General features: G+C 37.0%; 1 protein-coding gene across 25 annotated transcripts in view; it reads right to left on the reverse strand.

Annotated features, from left to right (window-relative positions):
• PTPRD (protein tyrosine phosphatase receptor type D) overlaps positions 1 to 14,615 on the reverse strand; it is a 2,080,413-nt gene that overhangs the window by 1,290,471 nt on the left and 775,327 nt on the right. For all 25 annotated transcript variants that reach the window (XM_070495512.1, XM_070495506.1, XM_070495510.1 and 22 more), the window contains one exon: positions 9,922 to 9,963. The gene's annotated coding sequence lies outside the window, so the exon portion shown is untranslated. The remainder of the gene's footprint in view (positions 1 to 9,921; positions 9,964 to 14,615) is intronic.

Genomic DNA, 14,615 nt, shown 5'->3' on the forward strand with positions numbered 1-14,615 from the left:
TGTGAGAAGTCCTGACCCAATTCCCCGTAGACACTGATGACGGCTACACATGGAAAGACAGAGATAAACATAGGTGCTAATTGTCAGTTTTCCAGAGCACCAAAGTGTCATGTGAGATTCATCAGCATTTAAGTAATCCAAGGTCGACAGATTCTCTTTTAATCTTTTCCTATTCTGTTCACTTTTATCAGCATTTCTTAGAGAATGCTTTCTTTTTGCATGCATGTGTGAGGAAGACTGGCCTTGAGCTAACATCTGTTGTCACTTCCTCTTATTTTTGCTTGAGGAATATTGTCGCTGACCTAGCTAACATCTGTGTCAATCTTCTCTATTTTATGTGGGATGCCACCACAGCTTGGCTTGACTAGCCATGCTAGGTCCACACCTGGGATCTAAACCCAGGGCTACAGAAGTGGAGCATGGGAACTTAACCACTAGGTCACCAGGCCAGCTTGAGAATGCTTTCTTGAATAATTGTTCCCTTGGATGCAAAAGAGAGTTAAATGAGTTTAACATTTTATCTAAGATATGTTTAATAGTTACAGTGTTCTAAGTGAATCTTATGCATTATTTTACTGAATTCTTACAACCACCATATAAGGTGGAAGCCATTCTTGTCTATAGGAATACTGAGGAAAACTAAATCTTAAAGATGGTAAGTAGAATGTCCACACAATTTATCAGAGTGGACCAGGTGAGGGGTGAAGGAATGGGGAGCGACTACGTAATGGGTACAGGGTAACTTTTAAGGTGATGAAATGTTTTGGAACTAGATAGAGGTTGTGAATATATTGCTAATGTACCAAGCACCACTGAAATGTTCACTTTAAATGGTTAATTTTATTTTATGTGAGTTTTACCTCAATTAAAAAATCGTAGTGGAACAGGGAATCAAATGCAGCCTGACCCCACTACACCCCTAAACACACGCTCATAACCATTAGGAAATACTGCCTCTCATGTGGCTACGTTGGCTCCAAATTTTTCTAATAACTTTTTACTACAGAAATTTTCAATATGTGTATCGTGCTGATAAACATGGAAATGTCCCTTAGGGTGATGTGGTATATGGAGGAGTGGTAAATAGTGTTTCTCAAATTGCATTTTCCATGGCACCCATTTTACCTGGCGCATTTCTACAAGAAGGTGTTCCATAAAACACCTTTATGGAATCAGTGTTTTCTTCAAAGCTCTAGAAAGAATGTTTATTACAGAATTATTTTCACTTGAATGATCTACTTAGTACCTTTGCAAAACTTCACAGGAATTCACGCAATATAATAAAGTCAGGGCAGTTTACTGGAATTCCCTTTAGGATCATTTCCTTACCACTTGTTCATAATGGAAAGAGTAAAAGTGCAAAGGAAACTAAGCAATTACATCTTTTATATCCTATTTGAAAACATTTAATATTTACTTTTTAGTTAAGTTTCATGCAAATAGTAGCTCTGCCATGTGCACGTAAAACCATTTAAATTTTATGATAAAACAAACTACGTAGGGCTGTGTAGATTCAGCATCCTGCATTTTTAGCACGTAGCTTCTGGGCTTAAAACAGTCTTTCATAAGCAATTGAAAACACTAACTTTCTGAATTTGAAAAAAACGGCTATTTTTATATCAATTTTGTATATGGGGAGGTTTATTCAGTTATTTTTCTTCATAGAAAAGACAAAGAATTCCAGGAAAGTTAAAGCAGGTGAAAATTCAGAGCAATGATTCATTATAAAATAATTATTTTCTTTTTAATCAAAACCAGCTTATAACTCAATCCTCCTATTCCCTTTTTCTATATTAGCCATTATAATTTCATAGAAAGAATGTGGGGTTTGGCATCAGTCAAAACTGAGTTTGCCTGTCACATAATTACGAATGTGCTTTGTGGCTCCGTTTCCCCATTTAAACATGGATATTCCTACCTTGTAGAATTTTCAAAAGGAGTACATAACATATAGATGTTAACCCATCCTTCCAAAAGTATGTCTGCACCCGACCAGCCCACTCATTATAACCAGGAATTTTAACTCCTCTATTTTCTGCAAGCCATCATCATTATTTTGGCTTCAATCTCCTCCTTATACAGTCTGAAGCCATTTCCTGGATGCTCTTAATAGCACCCTACAATCACTGATCTCTTTAAGTCATAATTCTTACCACCTTGGTAATGCTTACATTTGGATAGTCCCCACTGCCATTTCCATTGGTGAACCTCCAGCATTGCTGGGGAAAAGTCCCCAAATAATCCTGATTGGGTGTATTTCATATACAACCTAATACCCTTCATCTGTATTTGAACTACTCAGCTCTCATCTCAAAAGTAAAAGTGGCAGGCAAAAAAAAAAAAAAAAAAAAAAATATATATATATATATATATCACACTCCTTCACACCAGATAATTTTTCTTACTGAAAGAAAACAACACTATTTCTTTCCTTAGAAGAAAACAGACATCATTCAACGTACACTCTCTTAGCTCCATTCAATTGACTTCTGTGCGTTTGTCTTAACGTTTACTTTTAGTTCTCAATTCTTATCTTATTGAGAGCAACAGGGAACCATCTATCTGCTTATATGTGAAGTCTGTGATGACCCACCTATGATGGCAGCTGATGAGGGGAGAGGTAGAAAGAGGCCAAATCTGGCACATTAGGCTACTATATAGGAGCAGTCCTGAAGAGGTGTTCTGAAGAACCACTGAAAGCATGATTTTGGAGTATGTGGGCTCCAGGTTTGTAGAAAGCACTGAAGGCCCAAGGATAGAACACTGTGACAACCAACAGAGTGGATAGCCACTGGCCATGAGAGTTACACGTGGAGATATTGTGCTCCTCTCCTTCCACTTCCCCAACCCAAGAAACCACATCAGGGAAGGAGGAAGGGATGTGAGAAAGGGCACTCTGGCACCTTCCCTTCATTCCCTCACTACCACTCCCTCCTACCACTCTCCCCACCCCCAGCCAACAAATTCAGAATAACACAACATCGAGTCTAGCCTGTTCCCAGGCAAGGAGAAGATCTCTGAAGCAAATAGCGAGCTGAAACTTTAAAATAATCACAACTAATTCTTAACAATAAAAATAAGACATTTTAATAACAAAAAGTGACCGAAAAGCTATGGTATCCCCAAATGTGATTAAAGAAGCAAGTACACTACTCAGTAGGAAAGTGGATTTGCCAGAACATGGCAGTATTTCAGACTCTTTTATCAAACCAATTCTGATGATTTCTCTCACAAAATAATTTTCAAAAATAATAATTCTCGGGGGCCAGCCCCATGGTCCAGTGGTTAAGTTTGCGCACTCCACTTCTGCGGACCAGGGTTTCACTTGGTTCTGGGAAAGTGAATCTTTTTTGGATCCTGGGTGCAGTCCTAGCACCGCTCATCAGGCCTTGCTGAGGCAGTATCCCACAAAGCAGAGCCAGAAGAACCTACAACTAGAATATACAACTAGATACTGGGAGAACTTCTTTGGGGATAAGCAAGACAAAAAACAGAAGAAGATTGGCAACAGATGTTAGCTCAGGTGTCAATCTTAAAAAAAAAAAAAGCTACATTAAAAAAAAATTCTTCTCCCAGTTTCCATCTTTGAGTAAGCAGGTCCCTTTCTTCTTTTGCTTAGTCATTCTATCCCTAGCCAGCTCCGCTGAGACTCTCCAGAAATAGGCACATAGACTAGGTTGGCATTCGGCCAGACTGTAGTATGATTGGCTGCCCTGGTTATTACAATATTAAAGTACTCAGGTGTCATTGGTAAATAGGTACTGACTCAAACTCCCTCTTCACCATGGCCCTTGCAGTCTTGGGGTCTTCTCCAGGAGCCCCCACAACCCAGCAACTAAAGGGTTAATGTTAGCAAAGCAGGGGATCCTCTTGCTCCCTGTTCCATTGAGAGGACCTAGATTTGGTTTGTATCAGTACCATATTAATTTTAAATTTTGAGCATAAACCTAGTCTGTAGTACAAAGATCAGAAAATGAGGCAGATATCTTCAAATAGTCAGTGTCTCTCTTGAATGATGAATTGTTCCTTTGCCACTGTATGCCCTCCATTGACAAACATGCTCTAGTCTTTCTATATTTTCAGATATTTCTTCCTTTTCTTCTTCCCCCACCTGGTATTGTACATTTGGCTCATGTTAAACTCCCAAATTGTCTGCTTTACTGGACTGCAATGGTTGTATCACAGATAATGGATTTGCCCTCTGAACTGAACTTTCTTACAGTGTCTCAAGAAAGACCTCTTTAAAAAATATCTACCCTATTTCTGTGGGTAATATGAGTTCTAGATTGTAGCCTGACCAAGTCCTTCCCGTCTCTCTGTGTCTATGCCATAGACCGAAACATAAGTTTAGTTTCTCCACTGGAAAAATTCATGTATCTTATGAAACTACTCAAATAATGGTAGTAGTTAAGGTCTATGATAAATGAGAAAACCTTACTATATTATACACAATTTCAAGTCCAGGGAATGGAAGAGCATTTACTTATTAATGAAAAGTTTTTGAGGGTAAGGGGCCATTCTGTGTTTCAGGGAAAAATAAGGTCCTGAAGTTGTTATCCTCCAAGATCTGCTCCAATATATACTTGACTATCACGTCCTTACAATCTTTATTTCCATCCTTGGTCTTTCTTATGCGTACAACTGCTTCTTGACTGTTTACCTGTCTGGACTTGCAGATAATAACTCTTCATCTTCTCCGTCAACTGCACTCAGCCATCATATGTGTATACTCAATACACTATTCATAAAAGCTCTAAGAACTCAGTTTAAAAACAAAAAATTATGAAATAGACAAATTATGTGAACAGATATTTCACTGAAGTGGACATACAGATACCACATAAGCACATGAAAAGATGTTTAAAACCATTAGTCATTAGGGAAATAAAAATTAAAACTGCAATGAGATATCACTACAGACCTATCAGATTGGCTAAAATAAAAACTGTAGGTGTCATTCTGAGGCCTCTTCTCTTGGCTTGCAGGAAGCCACCATCTTGTATCCTCACCCAACTTCTTTGGGTGGGGTGTGGGGAAGGAGAGAGAGAAAGAGATCTCCGCTTCTTCTAAGACCATCAATCCTATCTGATACGGAGCCCAGCCTTATGTTCTCATTTAACGTAAAAGCTCTCTCTCTAAATACAGTGATATTGAGGGTTAGAGTTTCAACATATGGATTTGGGGAGGACACAATTCAGTCCATAGCAATTAGTTTTCTCTGCTCTGTAACAAATTACCACACATTTAGCAGCTTAAACAACATACATTTATAGTCTCACAGTTTCTGTGGGTAGGTCTAGGCATGATTTGGCTTGGTCCTTTGCAAGGCTGCAGTCAAGATATCAGGTGAGTCCAGGTTCTTATCTGGAAACTCCACTGTCAATATATCCTCTTCCAACTTGTATGAGAAAAACACTCCCAATACTTCTCACATTCACAATATTTCTGACACCAGATGTGTCGGTTTTTCACACCAAGCAATTCTCAGATACCAACTGGGAGTCCTAAAATTCAATCCTATTCAGACACTCATTAGAGTTAGTACAGATCCCACAGGTTAAGGGCTCACTCCCATAAGACTGCCCACCCCTGCTTTCCCCGCTCCCCGTTCAGACACCATTCACAAGTCCAGGTTGTTACCTGGCCTTCTAACCAAACAGCTATCAATTAGATGCTCCCATGACTCTCTCCTCAGGTTCGATCAATTTGCTAGTGTGGCTCAAAGAACTCAGGAAAACAGTCTACTTACTAGATTACTAGTTTATTACCAAGGATATTAAAGTATATGAATCAATAGAAGATGAAGAGATATATAGGATGGAGTCTGGAAGGGTCCTGAACACAGGAGCTTCTGTCCCCAAGGAGTTGAGGTGTCCCACACACTCCCAGCATGTAGATGTGTTCACCAGTTCATAAGCTCTCTGAACACTGTGTTTTGGGATTTTTATGGAGACTTCATCATATAGGCATGATCAACCATTAACTCTACCTCCAGTCTCTGCCCTCTTCCTGAAGGATGGAGGAGTGCTGAAAGCTCCAAGAACCTAATCATGGCTTGGTCTTGTTGGTGACCAACTCCCTTCCTGAAGCTATCCAGGAGCCCACCAAGAGTCACTTCACTAAAACAAAAAGACATTCCTATCACCCAGGAAATTACAATGGTTTTAGGAGCTCTGTGCCAGGAACTGAGGGCAGAGACCTATATATATTTTATCATTCCACACAAGTATACTCAGGTTGTTGGCAGAATTTATTTTCTTATAACTGTACAACCGTGGTCCTCAACTTTGCTGGCTGCCATCCAGAGGCCACTCTCAGCTCCTAGAAGCTGCTGCAGTTTCTTGCTATGGGGCCCTTTCCATAGACCCTGTCACACCATGGCAGCTTACTTCTTCAAGGCCAGCAGGAAAGCAAGAACTAGTCTTCTAAGAAATTGTAGTCTTCCAAAATGTAATATACTCATGGGACTCCCATTCCATCACCTTTGTCATATAGCATCACATAATCACAAAAGTGATATCCTATCACCTTCTCCATATTATCTTGGTTAGAAGCAAGTCAGAGGTTCTGCTCACACTCAATAGGAGGGGATCACACCAACATGTGAACATAAAGAGGCAGGACTCCTGGGAGCCACATGAGAGTGTGTTCACCACATTCATCATATAAAATGTAAAACACATATCACAGTTTTAAGAAAAAATTACATATACGCACTACATAGAGACAATCACTGTTAATCATGCTGGATGTGTTTCTTTCCATTCTTTTTTTGTGTGTTCTCCTTGAACCCTATCCCCTAACATTAGCACATTATATATACAATTATTTGAGTCTCTCTGTGTCTTTTTGTGTTTTATATAAATATATGTATAAAGTCATATTTATAAAAGAGGCATGCTACTATAATACTATTTCACAGTTGCATCTGTTTTTTAAGAACACAGTCTTCTTAATATTCAAAATCATGAATTTCAGAAACTGTAAAATATCTTATCCTAAATATTATCATAATTTATTTGACAATTTCCCTATTATTTAATCATCAAGTTGTTCCCCATTATCATATTATAAATAACACTATGATAAACACCACTACACACAAATCTTATTCCTGTACAAATCATCTTCTAAAAGTAGTTTAAATCTATACCTTTGAGAACAAAATGGGAGGATTTCACTCCCAATTTCAAATCTATACCTTTGTTACCAACATCACTGTTTTAGCTCAGATAATAGATTCCTAAGTGATTTCCCTTCTTTTATTCTTGACATCTTCCTGCTCTCATGTCTCTATATTTGACTGACATCTGACCAGTTCATCACCACTTTTCAAGATACCTGAAGCGTCAACCCCTCCAGGAAGCCACATTGATTAAATGACCTTTTCTGTATGAGACCCTCATTGGCACCTCTCCATTGTAGTATGTTACCACTTCGTTTTAAAATGCTGTATTTACATGTCTTCTCCCTTCTAAGATTATAATTCCCTTGAAGTCAGAGAACATATCCTTCTTCTTTGCACCCTTAGCACCTAACACAGTATATAACACGTGGTAATTTCTCAATAAGGGAGTTGAAGCAAACTATTGAACTAAACTATTCTATGTATGCTATGGAGGTATAATTTTTCTAAGCCATCTACATTTTCTGATGTGGTTTTCCATCCTAAAGCACACTAACAACACCTACGATTTAATGAAAGACCTTCAAAACACTCGTGCAACACAGAGACCCTTTGTACCACATGTAACTGTTTAAAAAAATACCTCAATATAAAAAATAATCAAGAAGTTTGCAACAACCCTTCCTTCACCGAAAAGAGTGCCCACCCAAAGATAAAGACAAATATTATTGCACATGCTTACATAACCTAACACTTACAAATGTATATTTGAGTCATTCCTCTTCTATCCACAGAACGATTGAGATGATTATTAAGATTATTAAGAAGTTTAACACAAAACCCAACTCATTACAGAAATTGGAAGAAGTAAAATAATATTTATTAAACGTCTATTTTGTAATGGGTCTAAGGGGTGCTTTAGGACAATTATGTCATTTTAAGGCCCACACAATCCTTGTGATAATTATTAGTAAATTCATTTTATACCTGAGGTAACCTGCCCAGGATTCCACAGCTGGTAAGGGACAGGGTCACAGTTCAGACCCAGGAAGGTCCAATTTCAAAGCCATGATCCTCCCACTTCCTCACACTATGAGAACACCTAAGAAAGGATCCAGTTTTCAGTTCATTACCACAAATGTCACTCCCTGGAATATCACGGGGAAAGAGCAATAATGACTAACAGCAGGCTCGAGGTTGGGGCTGCACATCTATGGCAAACTGAGATTACTCGCCTTGTGCTGTGTGTGATTTAGTTCCCTGCCAAATGTCACGCCAAAGCCTTGACACAACAGAGATTTGTGCCTGGAGCCATTCATTCTCTGTCTGGCAGAGCACATCGGCTGGCATATTTTCCTTGGATATTCTAAAGTCACACCAGTCTCTGTAAAGGGACTAAAAATGACTAAGACAAAAAAATACATGAAAAATAGGGTCAAGAAAAAAACTAGGAGTGTGTTTCAATTTTACATCTCAGAAAATTATCTGTATGTGCATATGAATATGCTTATAAAATGGTTTATTTTTTTCATATAAAAATAGCAGGACAGAACACATATAGTATTTTTGAGCCAAATTTAAAATATGAAGATGTATACATAAGTATTTCCCCAAATATTATGTTTGCATAAAATAGAACTGACATCTATTATTACAAATGATACCATATATATCCACATTTTTCTTACAACCACAAACCAACTTCCAGCTTTCCTTTCAATACAAAATAGCTTTATCACACAGAAAAATAAAAAGAACTGCCTCACCAATTTCTGTGTGGGGTTGGAAGGACCCCAAATCGGGTAAATAATCTGGGGAAGCTTTAGAGAAATTATAATCAGACGTTTGTGAATCCATTTCATATTTAAATTCCTCCAGAGAACTGACATCAAACCTTCTCTCAATACCTTATCCACAATCTGACTTAAATTCCTTAGGTGCTGGCTTAAGCACTTTTTCTGTTCCTACTTCCTCCACAGAGGAGTACTGGTTTTAATGTGAGATTCATTTTATCAGTCTTCACCTTTCTCCACTACGGTCCCTAAAATTCTTAGATCTTCTGGTCCTTACTCAGAATTCCCACTATATACTTTTTATTCATTGTATACATCTTTCAGCTCCCTCTTAGGATTCAAGGTTATTACAGTTCACAATCTTTATAATATCCTTTGTTCACTTTTTTTGTTTGTTTTTTCTTTTTTTACACAATAGCACTCCATTTTGAAATCATAGGCATCCTGAACTGGCCTTGTGCCCTCCCCCTCAGCTTTCGTGTAGTGCATTTGTATAATTCTTACTGAGCTGTGTGTGTTTCTTTTCCTGTTTGCGTCCTCTTTTTAAATTGATTTGTAGTTTTAAATTAATTTCACTATTTGGTCTCCCACAACCTAGACATTCTTAGGCAGTTCTTGACTGATAATTTAACTCACTTATGTCCCATTTCAATAATTTAATCATCAGAACCATAAAGGACTACATTAAACACTTTCCATCAACCTTAGAAGAGTTCCACTGTTTTACTTGCAAGGATATTAGCGATAACAGTTCTCTGAATATAGGTTGTGTGGATTAAGGGTTTCTGTGCCCAGGCAATGATATGTATTTGAAAATCATATGGTCAATTCTGATGTTTTTTCACTAGTATCATATTTTGCTAGATGAAAAAGTGAATATTATATACATGAACAAGTACTATAATTCCATATATCTAAGCATGAGACAGTAATGTAATTGTTACCATACGTTTTTATACTTGCTCTTGGAGAAAATTTGTGATATATTTTAAATGTGCTTACCTTTGTCCAAGGCACATTCTGCTGTGGTCTCAGGATAGGAACCTATTGGGAAAAAATAGATATTCATATTAATATACTTAGTGTAGTAAACAGATTGAGAAATACTGATACACAAAATTAAAATGAAAACATGGTTAAACTTCAACCATTGTTCATAATGGGTGTCTGCCCATTAATGTCAAAAAGATGTTCTCTCTTTTGTCTTTTTTGCTGAAGTTCATTAAGTAAAAAAGGACAGGATATAAATATTCTGATATACTTCTCAATCTGAGTCTCCAAAGAAAGTCTATTCCTTTGTGTCTTAAGATAAAAATTTTTTCCCAGAAAGAAATACAGAAGCAGATTTATGTTCAAAACAGGAAGATGAAGAAGCAGGTTGAATAGTTTTTCTGATAATAAAAGCCTTATAATACTTGTTTATCAAAAAGTAGTGGAGAGCCAATTAAAGTTAATAGAGAATCATTTTCACAGTAATAATGCTTCAAACTTTCAGGCAGTGAAACTAGAATGTATGTACAGATAATAGATTTAAATATGTTCAAATTAACTTCAGTACTTTAAAAATCAAAAGACGAAATAGAATCGCGTATTGCTGCACTAAAGCCCAACATTTCCATCGTTTCTATTTTATTCTTCCATTAGATGCAGTGCGACATTTCCAAATATGTTCAGAGACCCACTTGCATCAAAGCACAGAGTTAAATCTAAGAACTCTCATCGCAAATGTGATAATACTAATTACAAGAACTTCAATTAAGAACGAAAGAATCACTCACTTCATTTATATTTTTTGGCATCCTATCTGCCTGGCATTTCAGACGTGGGGAAAAACAGAAAAAATAAACTTCCTTTGTGATCTCCACTAATATGCTGGAATAAAAGTTTTACCATGAATGATAAATAGCATCCACAAAGTAGAAATATATTGAATTTTTTATTCCATACTTAAAGTTTACAAACACAAACAACTGTAACTCTAGAAGGCACCTGAGTGGATATGCTTAGTAAAGATTTGAACTATGAGTTATGGAGTTCTCACTGTTATATAGAAGTGCCCCAGGAGCTCTGGGCAGTGGGAGGAGACCAAGTCTTTGGGTCACCTATAATGTTCCCTCAGCCATTATTCAAGCAGACTCATGAGCATAAGCGTGTGCACACACACACACACACTCACTTGAAGGGTCTACATAAGATAATATTTAATTACAGGATTTTGTGGGTTAAAAAAGTACACACACGAGGTCTGGCCCCATGGCTTAGTGGTTAAGTTCGGCACCCCGTGCTTTGGTGGCCAGGGGTTGAGATTCCAAGCACGGATCCACGCTACTTGTTGATGGCCATGATGTGGTGGTGACCCACATACAAAATAGAGGAATATTGGTACACATGTCAGCTCAGGGCAAATCTTCCTCAGCACACAAACACACAAACACACACACACACACACACACACACACACAAATACACCCAAATTTAGACGATCTATTTTACGGCCAAAACTAGAATTTCACACTTCCTGGATTTGAACCCTGCCCCTTGGATTACTAGCCAGCCCAGACTTTAGACAATTCACACACTCCTCTCTGAACCTTAATTTTTCACTTACAATGAAGTTGTAAAGATTAAATGAGTTAATAAACATTAGCTATTAAAAACTACAAAACATTTGAAAAGCAAAGATAGCTCTTTGAAAATATTATTTGGATATTTAAAAATATTTTAACTGATATTTCCAATTTACTGTTCATCTCTCAGTGTGAACTCTTAGTTTGTATTTCTTATATTTTAATATAACTATATTTCAATATAACTATATTTTTACAATTATAATTATATGCAAAATAATTGAGAAACACAAGTATAGATGACAAACTATCATGAAAGAATCAGAGAAATTAAAGTAAAAGTGACAGTTTTTAAAATTTTTTATTATTTTTTTTTGGAATGAGGCATTTTAAATGGTATTTAATAGCTGTAATTCTATGTTCTGTGTTTTACTTGTGGTCTGGCATGACAAGAGGAACAGAAAATCTCCTTAAATGACAGGGAGACACTTAAAGTTTTCCACAGGTCAAGCAAGAATACAATTGTCTAATATCCATGGGAGTAAAAGTGTGAGGAGAAAAGAAAGTACAAATTCTGGATAGTCAGCAGTACTGCCAGGTTATAATGAATTTATCACATAAAGACATGTTGCCAACAAAGTCAGAGTTGGACTCACAGAGAAGACAATCTCCAGCTTCTAAAATCTCCATTTCTTTGGCTTAGGCATAGTCAAGCCTTTAAAAATAGGATGAAGATTGCTTGCTCTGTTTTTTCTCGTGGGAACATACACCCTTATAAATGGGAATAATTTGCAGGAAGAAAGACAGGAGACATTTATTTTTTAAAGACTGGGTTTAACTGAACTGAGTATAGGCTAGAATTAGGGGGGAAAAAAGACCAGAAGATAAGAGAAAATGAACAAAATAACAAAAGGAAGAAGAAAGAGACAAGAATAAAACGACTATAGGCTCAACGAGGAAAGTTCTAAATGTCACACTTGAAAGGTAGACAATATGTTTGGCAAACCTTGTTTCCATCAGAAGCTGTATTATAGACCTGGTGATGCTGGTGAAGGTGGGGGGTAGGGGGTGAGTGTAGTGACCTATCTGCATCATTTCATTGTTTTAACTCAGGAATTTTCTACCAGGGCTAATTTCCTCCCCCATCCCCATGAACTGGGACATTTAAGCAATTTCTGGAGACATTTTTGGCTGTCACAATTGGGGGTAGGGTGCTACTGGAATCTAGTGGGTAGAGGCTAAGGGTGGTGCTCAACATCCTACAATTCACAGGACAGCCCCCACAACAAAGACTTATCGAGCCCAAAATATCAGTCATGTGCTAAGGTTGAAAAACCCTGTCTGATCTAGCAGGGGAGCTGGGAGCCTCTTCCTACCTCTTCACAAACCGTCCCAAATTACGAGACCACATCATTTACACAGAGTGAATCTTCCAGGAAAAAGAGGACTAACCTTGCTTGGTCAAGGGTCCTGACAGAGGACGCTAATTGCGTGAGTAACCTACATAAGCATCACCCATCTAGTACCTAATGTAGCCTTGTATTAAACCTGAGTTGACTAGATACTGGTCACTAGGGTTTTTACACTATGCCAATTTATACCCTACAGGTAATTGCATTCTCCTTTTCTAAGTGTTTTTCAATGTCAGAAAGTATTTTACCAAATTATCTGATTTTAGTTTTATTCTTTTAAAGAACACTAAATTCAAAGCCAGACATTATCCTGTTTGAAATAATTTAGTTTGAGACAAATTATTTGCTTTATCATTATTAGAAATCTGATATCAATTCAATCAGTAACAACCAGGTTTTTTTTTTGTGAGGAAGATTGGCCCTGAGCTAACATCTGTGCCAATCTTCCTCTATTTTTCACATAGGATTCCACCACAGCATGGCTTGATGGGCAGTGCTAGGTCTGCACCCGGGGTCTGAACCTGCGAACCCTGGACTAACAAAGTAGAGTGTGTGAACTCAACCACTATGCTACCCGGCCAGCCCCTAACCAAAATAATTTTCAAGGAAAATATGTTTATTTAATATTACTATTTTTAATTTATACCAAAATAACAACTGAACTACTTAAGCAAAACTAAGATATTTTTCTATTGGATATTACATGAAGATACGATATGTACAGTGACTTGAACTAAAACTAATCCTTGAAAACAGTATAATTGTTACTATTTAATATAAACTAAAATGTAATTTTGCACTACTCTCATTTTGCTCATTTGAGAATATCTCATTACTATCATGTTGCTCAGAGTATTTAAACTATAGGATATAATGTCTCCTTGATGCTGATTTAGTGCAATTTACAACGTAAAATCATGCCATGTTTCAGTGTGTTAATTGTCTTGAAGGATCTTCTTGATAAAGGCCAAAAATCTGGCGAGGGGGAATTCCTTAAAAACATTCATTAATTACAGATGGATTTCTACAACTAAAAGCAACATGTTGGGGAAAGGAAGAGGGAAAAGATAGGTGAGTGTTATTTATGTTGCTATTGTTGTGATTCGAAAATGAGGTTTGTATTTAGAACAAATGTGGAAATGGTCAAATATGTGTCGGAATGCAATGCCATAGGACCTACACATCCTTCCTGTGTTTTGGGTACAAGAAGTTTTCTTAAGAAAATAGATCTAAGTCAACAGTTATTTCATCCCAGCAGAATCATTATTTTACTCCAAAATAAATTAAATGTGCATCACAATGATTTATGCCCCCTATGCCCAATATGAATGCTTTAGAGTCAGTCAAGATTCTGTTATTTCTCCCACCTTTATTAACTATTAGTATCCAATAAATTGGGCTATACAATATATCTATATAATTTTCAGATATATACAAAGTCAATATTTTATATTATTCCTTATTTCTATTTCTTCAAAGCTACCAAGGAAATAATTGTTATTGCATGCATGTGCAAGTGTATGTATTTAGAAGCTGCCTTTAAAATACTTTTATTTCCATACTTTACTCATAATGTAAAGTGTAGAATAACTTTATGTCATGTATGGTCAAAGTTGGATGTATCCATTTCCTAACTGAAATGGAACCAGCCATGTCACATATGTCAAGTTTGTAAGCATAAGTCACAAAGCTTACCATGGAAGCCTTTCTCCCAGCT

The sequence above is a fragment of the Equus asinus genome, chromosome 23, assembly GCF_041296235.1.
Source record: "Equus asinus isolate D_3611 breed Donkey chromosome 23, EquAss-T2T_v2, whole genome shotgun sequence".
Classification (NCBI taxonomy): domain Eukaryota; kingdom Metazoa; phylum Chordata; class Mammalia; order Perissodactyla; family Equidae; genus Equus; species Equus asinus.